Source organism: Lolium perenne, chromosome 2 (genome assembly GCF_019359855.2).
Source record: "Lolium perenne isolate Kyuss_39 chromosome 2, Kyuss_2.0, whole genome shotgun sequence".
Lineage (NCBI taxonomy): Eukaryota > Viridiplantae > Streptophyta > Magnoliopsida > Poales > Poaceae > Lolium > Lolium perenne.
The window spans coordinates 203,028,705-203,042,049 of NC_067245.2; the positions used below are offsets into that span (position 1 = coordinate 203,028,705).

The following is a 13,345-nucleotide window of genomic DNA, read 5'->3' on the forward strand; positions in this document are numbered from 1 at the left end:
GAGATGGGCAGCCACTACCAGCCAATAGGAAGAGCTGCTGGATATTTGATAGATGGAGTAGAGCAACCAGGCTAAGGAACACTCGACATTCACACTCTGTCTCCAAGAAGCCAGACCAAGCTTTCTTCATCCCAGTTTACTTCTCCACACTCAAACAACAAAAATCCAAGAGCAATAAGTGAGGATGGTGACCTGAGACCACCCCCACTAAACTGCCAGGGAGGAGCAGGCCTGAGGAAGGGCTTGTCACCAGGAGTAGAGTCAGCAAATCAAGAATAGCAAAGGCATTTGCATCCACGACAAGTGCTTTTCCCTCTGCCATTCTCCCTTTATCCTTTTCTGGCACTACTCACTTGTCATAGAAATATTACTAAGAAAGAAGCTAGAAAACGACACTAGGAAGAGGAGTCAAATAGATGACATGAGACAAACAAATCTAAGATTTAACAGGAGTACACAAATCTGCACGTTTTTCAAACTTTGGGGAGCAAAAGCCTAAATCAGATAACCACCAAGTATACTTACAGGCTAAGAGCACAGCTTCAGCACTGGGCACTGTAGAATCTAGGATTTGGACACCCACCTGTAGATGGAGTCGGAGCAGCTCGTCTGTGGCCGCACGGCCGGACACTCCGGCGACCTGAACCTGGAGCGGAGGTAGAAGAGCCATTGCAGCACCCAAACCTGCAGTACAAAAGCGGAGCAAAATTAGAGGATTTAGGGAAGTAATTGAAGGGGAAAATTTGGGGAATAGGTTTAGCAAAGAGAAAGGATTTAAGATCTAGAAGCCCAGCAGAAATCCATCGCCGTTGCTGGCGTACTGAGGGGAGGCGACCTGGGCAATGAGCAAAGAGTTGAGAAGTTAGAAGTACTACTACTCGATGCCTACAGGAGCAGAGCTAAGTAAGAGAGATGCTGCAGAATAAAAAGTGAGTCAACACGTTGCTAGTACCTTAAGTACTAATCAGCTAGGATGGTCTAAATGGTGATAGGCTGATAGCTTCTCACCATACATACACGTCCTAATACAAGTTTATTATCCCAACTTAGAAATATAATTCCTATTTAATTATATTTAGGACTGCGACAACTCCGTTTGTTCTGAACTTTAGTACTCGATTTAGTCTCGGTATTTATTCGCCGAATTTCAGGAAGCGAGCAAGGACCGGCGGAGAAACATCTACTGAACCAAACTGAACCTGGGGTCGAGTACGACAGTTCAGGCAAGCTTTCTTTGGCCATTTCTAAGTAGAGTTTTCTCAAAACAAATATTTTCCGTTGTATCTTATCATCAACTTGCATAAAATGATTTTGGAATAAATTGGTGTGGGTGTGTTCATGGTGAACAATGGTCTCAGTTGATGGAGCAGCTGGATCATTTATATTATTATTGGTGGGTAGAGAGCGCCCCGGATGGACATCACTAGAAGATGGGGCTCTCTACACAGGGTTATCATATTTTAGGGTAATACTCATTTTCACTTGTATTTGTGTGCCGTACAAAATCGTATCGACCACAGACTTGTCAAATTATGGCCAGCGAAGCTTAGTACTTATCAAGTCATTTTACTATCCACATGGTTCTGTAGTACTAGGTTGGGTGATGAAATTCCCATGCTAATGCCGGATGGGTGTATTAGCGATGCACTTTTATATTTAAGTGCAGTGTTGAGTATCTTGGCTCGACACAACGTCTAGGGGATACCTAGCCGGGTGGAAGTATAATGTACAAGATGAGGAAATGCTTTGAACTTCGTCATGTCTTGCATTCAAAGAATTGCGAGAACAAGAAAATCAGAGTTAATGTGGGTAAAGTGATACAGCCTGCGCAGTGCTAAAATAAATCATGATCATGCCTGTCTCCTGGATTGGAGGCTACGGGAACCTACTGTCGGTTCTATCTCGCGGTACAAGTGATTATTAGCTTTTTAAATTGAATTGATCTTTTCTACAAAAACTCTCTATTTTTGTTTGAAAGTGTTGTGTTGAAATAAGAATTGTTTGATGATACATGTCATGAAAATTGCATTCTGCCATTTAAGCTTGCTGAGTACTTTGTACTCACTCTTGCTATTAATTCTCCATTTCTTAGAGCAAGGAGTATATGTGTTTCCCACTGGACCAAGTGGAGCATATAAGGGGGATGGCTACTGCTATGCTTTGGACCAAAACGTTGATCCAGTAGATGATATGTATGACCTGGATACCACCTATGGGGGATGGGATGAATAAGTAGCATATGATCCATAGCTATGTAAAGTAAGGGATGCTAATATATATATATGTGTCACCCTTTTATCTAGTTGGCTTGGCCGGTACTCACTGATGGAGAGATGTAATAATTTGTAAAGTTGTTAAGCTTAGTTGACCTTAAGCCTGCGTGGCATGGTATTGTAATATTAAGGAACCTCTCTAGCTATTCTCTGTTGCAAATCTCTGTGGTGGCTTATTATTTGACAAGACATGGTTTGTCAAGCAATATTCCACAGACCGGTGCCATTAACTTATTTGATAATGGCGGGTCGTTACAGGTGGTATCAGAGCAATGGTTCGAGGGCCACGCAGATAGTTAGAGACGGTTAGGTAACCTAAATTTGGGCCAAGCTTTACTATAGGACACTATTTCAAATAAAAGATTAATCCGTAAACTCATATCAGCTGGTATGTTGTTTAATAATCCCAGCCCATGTTTATTTCTCCGGTTAACTATAGATGACTACCATACTAATTAGAGACCTGTTGCAGGATGGTTCGAATTAGAATTCCACCATCAAGGGTACGTGGCCATCACGTCCTACTGCTTTGGCACATGATGCATGAGCTCGGGGCACCTGGTCCACAATTCTTTGAGGAGATACCAGATGATGGGACATACTCTTACCGACGTGTAGGAGTGATACTCGCAGGTGTTCCATCAGACATGGACTTCTATGCGGAGCTCAGCACAATGCAGCGGTCATACGACGATGTCATACCTATGCAAGAAGTTGCCAAGGAAGCCATGCATGGACTGCAAGCACGCTTTGGAGACCGCCTACGCACTACTGGCTATCGTGACTTGCCAGCACTTGATCCAGGGAACTTTGGACAATCCCACAACCAGGAGTATAACGGAGCAGGCATAGATGTTGGGTCCTCATCGACTCACCCGATACCAGAGCTTTCCACAGTTAGCACCATTTCTGGTATAACAATGATCGCTGACCTGGTGATGTTCCATGCCATGAAGGACGAACTTATAAGGAACCAGGAAGCCACTAATTTCTGGTTCCACAACTTCCAGAGGAGCGAGTATGAAAAATCAGTGCTTCATGGAGCCCTGAACGTTTTTGTGCCTGGAGGTCCACTTAATCCTATACCAGTACCAGATGAGGAGGAAGAAGAGGATCCAGAGGAGTTAGAACCAGAAGAAGAGCCTGAGGGAGTTGAGGAGGTAGAGAATCCAGTTGAACCACCAGCACCACCAGCACCAGTGGTACCACCTGCACCACCAGCATCACCTCAGCCACTACCTGACAATGAGGTTGAACAAGCGCCAGCTCCACCTATACAACAACAGCGACCACACTCTCTTATCCAAGAGCCACACCAACCCGACTACATCCACCCACACATGAGTGTTAGCTTGAGGGAATACAGGGAGACTACTGCTAATTTAGCATATGCACGTGGACTTGGCATCGAACCATGGGGTCGTCAAACTGGCAGTGGTAGCAACAATGGCAGTGGCAGCGGAGGCAGCAGCGGCAGCGGCATGGCTTAATCAAGCTCCAGCCGGTCAGACTATAAGGCTTGGGATGCTTCGACCATAGATTAGTATTTTGGAGCGGTAGTAGTCTAGCGAGGTAGCAGCCTGAGCATGTGTGGTTATGTAAGATATATATGTTATGTCTAGACTGCCTCCAAAGTAGATCGAGCATGTCTTTTGTGTACCAGTAGGAAGCATCGAACCATATAAAATGTACGAACCTATGTGGCTTAGTACTGTCATTGTAATGTAACCAAGACCTATGTGCTCTACTGACTGTAATATAAGTGTTCGCTATGTATAAAAGGGCAAGGTGCCATACTTTGCTTTTGGTTGGAAAAAAAAGGCGTCGTAGTGTGACCATTAATTTTTAACCAGACTCAACCAAGATATTTTTACAAAAAGGGAGGTTGCTATTATTCCATTTTGTTGCTGAGGCATCATTTCCAATATAGTTAATGCGATGTCAGAACAGAAACATTCTGAATCACTTGCACTTGTGCTTGCTGACGCAAATCACTACCTTTGCAAATAAGTAACCAGTTAATTAAAAATCATGCAGGATGGACAACCATGGCTTGACAGAGCAAGATCTCATCTTTCGCCTAGGATCAAGTGGCCAGGATCAGCATGGAGGTACTCCATCTTCGGAGAACCAAAGCGTCTTACCGGGTCCGGGACAACAGCCAAATAATCCAAATGTTGGCAATGCTGCAACTTCTGGAAGTATGGGCGGAGAAGGAAGCCTTGGAGATGTCCTGAAGTTCATGGAAAATTCTCGAAGGGAAACCCAAGAAAACCAAAATCGCTTCCTAGAGACAATACTGACCAGATTAGTTCCTGGAGGAGCACGTCTACCTGGTGCAGGAGTTAGTTTAAAAGCATTTTTGCAAACTCAACCACCAACATTCTCCAAGGCAGTGGATCCACTTGAGGCAAATGATTGGCTGCTAAAAATAGAAAGAAAACTTGTAAATGTGGGGTGCTCAGATGATGAGAAAGTGCGCTATGCATCACACCAGCTAGGAGGGCCAGCAGCAGCTTGGTGGGAAAATTTCACCCAAAATCGAGCTAATAATGTCCCCATCACCTGGGAGGACTTTAAGGAGAATTTCCGAAGGACCCATGTGCCAAAAGGGAAGATGGACATCAAGAAGAGAGAATTTCGCCATCTCACTCAAGGTAGCAAGAGGGTAACCGATTACATGGATCAATTTAATGAGTTAGCAAGGTATGCTCCGGATGATGTGGATACTGAAGCAAAGAAGGTCGAAAGGTTCATGGAGGGGCTGCATCCATTCCTGAAAATGCATCTCTCAGTTCATGGAATCACTCAATTTCAGGACCTCGTGAATAGAGCCATCATACTGGAGGATGAGCATGCCAACCTAAGTGAGGAAAGAAGGAAGAAAGCAAGGGTAGACCCTCGTCCCATGGGGCAACACTCACATCATATGATGCATGGACGAGAGCGTCTCCATATGCCACCACCACGGCCTAACTTCCCTAATCAGCCAACATTTACTCCTAAGTGTGGAAAGTGTGGAAAGGGTCATTATACTCGAGATTGCATGAAGGGTACAGGAGCATGCTTCAATTGTGGACAGATAGGACACCACAAGATCAATTGCCCCAACCCTCCCAAGCATACTGGACCGCCAAGGCAGCAGATGCAAGTGCAACATCCACCAGCTGGGCGGGGGCAAGGAGGACCTACTAATATGGCAGCAAGAGGAGCAGGACGTGGAGGACCAGTAGGAGGACAATCCAAGTTAAACTATGTGGCTGCAGAACAGTTGGGACAAGCTACAGATGTTGTCATTGGTAAACTACTCATTCCTCCTTCAGTTGGTACTGTTCTTTTTGATTCCGGGGCCACACACTCGTTTATTTCCCAAGACTTCGTGAACAAGAATGGATTATCATGCACAAAGTTGGGAATAGCTTTAGGAGTTAGCTCACCTGGGGGAAGGATCACAGTAAATTCGATGCGAAGAAACCAACCAATAATAATCCACAACACCAAATTTTCAGCAGACCTGCATGTCATAGAGTTGTCAGGGTTAGAAGTAATCCTTGGGATGGATTGGCTAGCTGCTAATGGAGTGTTAGTAGATTGCGAACTTAAAAGTGTGTCCATAAGAAAATCTGATGGCTCTAGGCTGGTATATTTTGGGAGTAGAACCAAGGCTAAAGATCCTATAGTAATGGCAGCAAGTCAACAAAAGATAGAAGTGAAGAATATACCTGTGGTTCAAGAGTTTCCTGATGTATTTCCGGACGAGTTGCCGGGTATGCCGCCAGATAGAGAGTTGGAATTCAGCATAGATTTAATGCCTGGAACAGCGGCCATATCCAAACGACCCTACAGAATGTCACCATCAGAGTTAGTAGAACTAAAGAAACAACTCGGTGAACTGAAAGAAAAAGGATTCATTAGGGAAAGCATATCACCATGGGGAGCACCAGTATTATTTGCATGGAAAAAAGATGGAGGGCTGAGGCTATGCACAGACTATCGGGATCTTAACAAAGCAACTATAAAGAATAAATACCCATTGCCACGGATAAATGACTTATTTGACCAACTCAAAGGTGCATGTGTATTTTCAAAAATTGACTTAAGATCTGGATATCACCAAATGAAGATGAAGGAAGAGGACATTGAGAAAACAGCATTCGTATCCCGGTACGGACACCATGAGTATACAGTTGTTCCATTTGGATTAACAAATGCCCCAGCCATGTTCATGAACTTGATGAACAAGTTGTTTATGGAATATCTAGACAAGTTTGTAGTTGTCTTTATTGATGACATCTTAATATACTCAAGAAGCAAGGAAGAGCATGCTGAACACTTGAGGATAGTGCTGCAAACCTTAAGAGAGAACCAGTTGTATGCAAAGTTTAATAAATGCGAATTTTGGTTGGACCAAGTAGCTTTCCTGGGACACATAGTCTCAGGAAGAGGAGTTGAGGTAGACCCATCCAAAATTGAGACAGTTGTGTCATGGAATCAACCGACAAATCCGAGTGAGATAAGGAGTTTCTTAGGTTTTGCCGGGTACTACCGCAGATTTATAAAAGGATTTTCTCAGATAACAGCACCACTCACTAAATTGCTGAGAAAGGATACTAAGTTTACATGGACTGAAGCATGTGAGCGGAGTTTTCAGGAGCTTAAGAAAAGGTTGACTACTGCACCGGTACTAGCATTACCTGAGAGTGGACAAGACTATGTGGTGTATTGTGATGCTTCAAAATTTGGGCTAGGATGTGTTCTAATGCAGAATGACAGAGTGGTAGCTTATGCATCTCGGCAGCTAAAGACACATGAGGTTAATTACCCCACACATGACCTAGAACTAGGAGCTGTGGTGTTTGCACTTAAAATTTGGAGGCACTACCTATATGGTTCCAAGTGCACACTATACAGCGATCATAAGAGTCTAAAATATATTTTTTACCCAAAAGGAGCTAAATATGAGGCAAAGAAGGTGGTTGGAACTCATAAAGGATTATGATCTAACAATTAATTACCATCCAGGTAAAGCAAATGTAGTGGCAGATGCACTTAGTAGGAAGACACATTGCAACCGCATATCACTTGAGGAATATGACAAGGGGCTGCTAAGAGATCTTGCAAAAATGGAGATAGAGTTGAGGGAAGCTACAACTGGAGCCAACATAGCTTCCATGACATTCCATCCCACCTTACTTGATCAAATTAAGGAAAAACAAGCATCAGACACATTCATCAAAGAGGAAAAGAAGAGAATCCAAGCTGGACAACCCTCACAATTCAGAGTGGACCAGGAAGGAGTTCTTTGGAACCACAGTAGGATCTGTGTACCGAATGACTTAGAAATTAAAGAAATTATTTTGCGTGAGGCTCATGACACAGTATACACTATCCATCCAGGGAGCACAAAAATGTATAAGGATGTGAAGGGAAACTTTTGGTGGCCTGGTATGAAGAGGGAAATTGCAGAATATGTCAGTAAATGCGACACTTGTCAGAGGGTAAAGGCAGAACATCAGCGACCAGCCGGATTATTAAAACCACTAGAAACACCAGACTGGAAGTGGGAAGATATATGCATGGATTTCATTACGGGTTTGCCCATGACCCAAAAGAAGAAAGATGCCATCTGGGTTGTGGTGGATCGACTCACTAAGTCAGCGCACTTCATTGCGACAAACCAGAAGTGTTCATTTGACAAACTGGCTGAATTATACATAGAGAAGATAGTTACTATACATGGTGTTCCTAAGACAATCACGTCGGACAGAGGGTCAGTATTCACATCAAGTTTTTGGAAGAGCCTACAAAATTCTCTAGGAACCAAGCTAAATTTTAGTACGGCCTATCATCCACAGACCGATGGTCAAACCGAGCGGGTTAATCAAGTCCTTGAAGATATGCTAAGAGCCTGTGTAATGAACTTTGGGGATTCATGGGATAAGCATCTACACTTAGCAGAATTTGCCTACAATAATAGTTATCAGTCCAGCATACAAATGGCTCCATATGAAGCTTTGTATGGGAGGAGATGTAGGTCACCTATATGTTGGTATGAGGTTGGAGAAAGACCATTGCTGGGTCCTGATATAGTAAGAGAAAATAATGAGAAGATCCAACTTATTAAGGAACGACTTCAGATTGCGCAAAGTAGGCAGAAAAGCTATGCTGACAGGCACAAAAGGGACATGCAATTGGAAATAGGAGATATGGTGTATTTAAAAGTATCACCTATGCGAGGAGTTAAACGGTTTGGAATTAAAGGGAAGCTGAGTCCTAGATATGTTGGGCCATTTAAAATATTGGAACAGAAAGGAGCCTCTGCCTATAAGTTGGAGTTACCCAAACAGTTGTCTAGAGTTCACGATGTCTTCCACATATCTCAGTTCAAGAAATGCAACAAGCCACCACCACAAGTATCAGAATTTGACATTGATCTACAACCAGACCTGACCTATGAAGAGCGTCCATTGAAAATACTAGAAGTTGAAGACCGAAAGCTCAGAACTAGGACCATTCGATTCTGCAAAGTACAATGGAGGAACCACTCAGTTCGTGAGGCAACTTGGGAGAAGGAAGAAGACCTGCTAGCGGCCTACCCCAACCTCTTTAAGTAAGTTTTCGATTTCGAGGACGAAATATTTTTCTAAGGAGGGTAGGATGTAACGACTCATTTTTTTTACTGGCGATAATTATTCCGTAATTAGAATTTCTGTAGAACAACTCAAATCACAAGAACAAGCACTTTTATCAACCAGTAGTTTATTCATGTTTTAAAACGTGTACACATTTATTACAACCATTTGTAGATACAAAAAAATATTAAACATCTGATCCCACACTGTACAATGAGGCCACACCAACTTGGCCAATATCATAGTTGCTAGTTTTATCAATCCAGCCAAATATTGACACATGTGAGACACAGGTTGACCACAGCTGAAAACTTCTCATGGGATTTTAAGTCAACTAGAAAATAGTGGTCTAGGTATGGGCTGTGTACCCAGCCAATTAGAACACTCCACATTTCTTGCATAGTGAAACAGAGATGGGCAGCCACTACCAGCCAATAGGAAGAGCTGCTGGATATTTGATAGATGGAGTAGAGCAACCAGGCTAAGGAACACTCGACATTCACACTCTGTCTCCAAGAAGCCAGACCAAGCTTTCTTCATCCCAGTTTACTTCTCCACACTCAAACAACAAAAATCCAAGAGCAATAAGTGAGGATGGTGACCTGAGACCACCCCCACTAAACTGCCAGGGAGGAGCAGGCCTGAGGAAGGGCTTGTCACCAGGAGTAGAGTCAGCAAATCAAGAATAGCAAAGGCATTTGCATCCACGACAGGTGCTTTTCCCTCTGCCATTCTCCCTTTATCCTTTTCTGGCACTACTCACTTGTCATAGAAATATTACTAAGAAAGAAGCTAGAAAACGACACTAGGAAGAGGAGTCAAATAGATGACATGAGACAAACAAATCTAAGATTTAACAGGAGTACACAAATCTGCACGTTTTTCAAACTTTGGGGAGCAAAAGCCTAAATCAGATAACCACCAAGTATACTTACAGGCTAAGAGCACAGCTTCAGCACTGGGCACTGTAGAATCTAGGATTTGGACACCCACCTGTAGATGGAGTCGGAGCAGCTCGTCTGTGGCCGCACGGCCGGACACTCCGGCGACCTGAACCTGGAGCGGAGGTAGAAGAGCCATTGCAGCACCCAAACCTGCAGTACAAAAGCGGAGCAAAATTAGAGGATTTAGGGAAGTAATTGAAGGGGAAAATTTGGGGAATAGGTTTAGCAAAGAGAAAGGATTTAAGATCTAGAAGCCCAGCAGAAATCCATCGCCGTTGCTGGCGTACTGAGGGGAGGCGACCTGGGCAATGAGCAAAGAGTTGAGAAGTTAGAAGTACTACTACTCGATGCCTACAGGAGCAGAGCTAAGTAAGAGAGATGCTGCAGAATAAAAAGTGAGTCAACACGTTGCTAGTACCTTAAGTACTAATCAGCTAGGATGGTCTAAATGGTGATAGGCTGATAGCTTCTCACCATACATACACGTCCTAATACAAGTTTATTATCCCAACTTAGAAATATAATTCCTATTTAATTATATTTAGGACTGCGACAACTCCGTTTGTTCTGAACTTTAGTACTCGATTTAGTCTCGGTATTTATTCGCCGAATTTCAGGAAGCGAGCAAGGACCGGCGGAGAAACATCTACTGAACCAAACTGAACCTGGGGTCGAGTACGACAGTTCAGGCAAGCTTTCTTTGGCCATTTCTAAGTAGAGTTTTCTCAAAACAAATATTTTCCGTTGTATCTTATCATCAACTTGCATAAAATGATTTTGGAATAAATTGGTGTGGGTGTGTTCATGGTGAACAATGGTCTCAGTTGATGGAGCAGCTGGATCATTTATATTATTATTGGTGGGTAGAGAGCGCCCCGGATGGACATCACTAGAAGATGGGGCTCTCTACACAGGGTTATCATATTTTAGGGTAATACTCATTTTCACTTGTATTTGTGTGCCGTACAAAATCGTATCGACCACAGACTTGTCAAATTATGGCCAGCGAAGCTTAGTACTTATCAAGTCATTTTACTATCCACATGGTTCTGTAGTACTAGGTTGGGTGATGAAATTCCCATGCTAATGCCGGATGGGTGTATTAGCGATGCACTTTTATATTTAAGTGCAGTGTTGAGTATCTTGGCTCGACACAACGTCTAGGGGATACCTAGCCGGGTGGAAGTATAATGTACAAGATGAGGAAATGCTTTGAACTTCGTCATGTCTTGCATTCAAAGAATTGCGAGAACAAGAAAATCGGAGTTAATGTGGGTAAAGTGATACAGCCTGCGCAGTGCTAAAATAAATCATGATCATGCCTGTCTCCTGGATTGGAGGCTACGGGAACCTACTGTCGGTTCTATCTCGCGGTACAAGTGATTATTAGCTTTTTAAATTGAATTGATCTTTTCTACAAAAACTCTCTATTTTTGTTTGAAAGTGTTGTGTTGAAATAAGAATTGTTTGATGATACATGTCATGAAAATTGCATTCTGCCATTTAAGCTTGCTGAGTACTTTGTACTCACTCTTGCTATTAATTCTCCATTTCTTAGAGCAAGGAGTATATGAGTTTCCCACTGGACCAAGTGGAGCATATAAGGGGGATGGCTACTGCTATGCTTTGGACCAAAACGTTGATCCAGTAGATGATATGTATGACCTGGATACCACCTATGGGGGATGGGATGAATAAGTAGCATATGATCCATAGCTATGTAAAGTAAGGGATGCTAATATATATATGTGTCACCCTTTTATCTAGTTGGCTTGGCCGGTACTCACTGATGGAGAGATGTAATAATTTGTAAAGTTGTTAAGCTTAGTTGACCTTAAGCCTGCGTGGCATGGTATTGTAATATTAAGGAACCTCTCTAGCTATTCTCTGTTGCAAATCTCTGTGGTGGCTTATTATTTGACAAGACATGGTTTGTCAAGCAATATTCCACAGACCGGTGCCATTAACTTATTTGATAATGGCGGGTCGTTACACGAGAATATTTCGTTACTAGGATTTCTGAAACCAAAAACAGCAGAAAACAGCAACTGGCACTTCGGCATCTTGTTAATAGGTTAGTTCCAGAAAATGCACGAATATGACATAAAGTGTGCATAAAACATGTAGATAACATCAATAATGTGGCATGGAACATAAGAAATTATCGATACGTTGGAGACGTATCAGCATCCCCAAGCTTAGTTCTGCTCGTCCCGAGCAGGTAAAACGATAACACAGATAATTTCTGGAGTGACATGCCATCATAACCTTGATCATACTATTTGTAAAGCATATGTAGTGAATGCAGCGATCAAAACAATGTATATGACATGAGTAAAGAAGTGAATCATAAAGCAAAGACTTTTCATGAATAGCACTTCAAGACAAGCATCAATAAGTCTCGCATAAGAGTTAACTCATAAAGCAATAATTCATAGTAAAAGCATTGAAGCAACACAAAAGAAGATTAAGTTTCAGCGGTTGCTTTCAACTCATAACATGTATATCTCATGGATATTGTCAACATAGAGTAATATAATAAGTGCAATATGCAAATATGTAGGAATCAATGCACAGTTCACACAAGTGTTTGCTTCTTGAGGTGGAGAGAAATAGGTGAACTGACTCAACATTGAAAGTAAAAGAATGGTCCTCCATAGAGGAAAAGCATCGATTGCTATATTTGTGCTAGAGCTTTGATTTTTGAAAACATGAAACAATTTTGTCAACGGTAGTAATAAAGTATATGTATCATGTAAATTATATCTTATAAGTTGCAAGCCTCATGCATAGTATACTAATAGTGCCCGCACCTTGTCCTAATTAGCTTGGACTACCGGATCATCACAATGCACATGTTTTTACCAAGTGTCACAAAGGGGTACCTCTATGCCGCATGTACAAAGGTCTAAGGAGAAAGCTCGCATTGGATTTCTCGCTATTGATTATTCTCAACTTAGACATCCATACCGGGACAACATAGACAACAGATAATGGACTCCTCTTTTATGCATAAGCATGTAACAACAATTAATAATTTTCTCATTTGAGATTGAGGATATATGTCCAAAACTGAAACTTCCACCATGGATCATGGCTTTAGTTAGCGGCCCAATGTTCTTCTCTAACAATATGCATGCTTAACCATAAGGTGGTAGATCTCTCTTACTTCAGACAAGACGGACATGCATAGCAACTCACATGAAATTCAACAAAGAGTAGTTGATGGCGTCCCCAGTGAACATGGTTATCGCACAACAAGCAACTTAATAAGAGATAAAGTGCATAATTACATATTCAATACCACAATAGTTTTTAAGCTATTTGTCCCATGAGCTATATATTGCAAAGGTGAATGATGGAATTTTAAAGGTAGCACTCAAGCAATTTACTTTGGAATGGCGGAAAATACCATGTAGTAGGTAGGTATGGTGGACACAAATGGCATAGTAGTTGGCTCAAGTATTTTGGATGCATGAGAAGTATTCCCTCTCGA

The 13,345-nt window shown here is 42.3% G+C and overlaps 2 long non-coding RNA genes across 2 annotated transcripts; one reads left to right on the forward strand and one right to left on the reverse strand.

The window, feature by feature from the left end:
• Positions 1-351: 351 nt before the first annotated feature.
• LOC139836117 (uncharacterized) lies at positions 352-10,234 on the reverse strand. Its single transcript, XR_011752279.1, has 4 exons — positions 9,899-10,234; positions 5,996-6,113; positions 5,711-5,787; positions 352-835 (listed from the first exon to the last, which is right to left on the reverse strand). It is a non-coding gene; the product is annotated as an uncharacterized lncRNA (long non-coding RNA).
• LOC139836116 (uncharacterized) lies at positions 9,083-11,732 on the forward strand. The gene is made up of 3 exons (XR_011752278.1): positions 9,083-9,618; positions 10,467-10,538; positions 11,408-11,732. It is a non-coding gene; the product is annotated as an uncharacterized lncRNA (long non-coding RNA).
• The last annotated feature ends 1,613 nt before the right edge of the window (positions 11,733-13,345 follow it).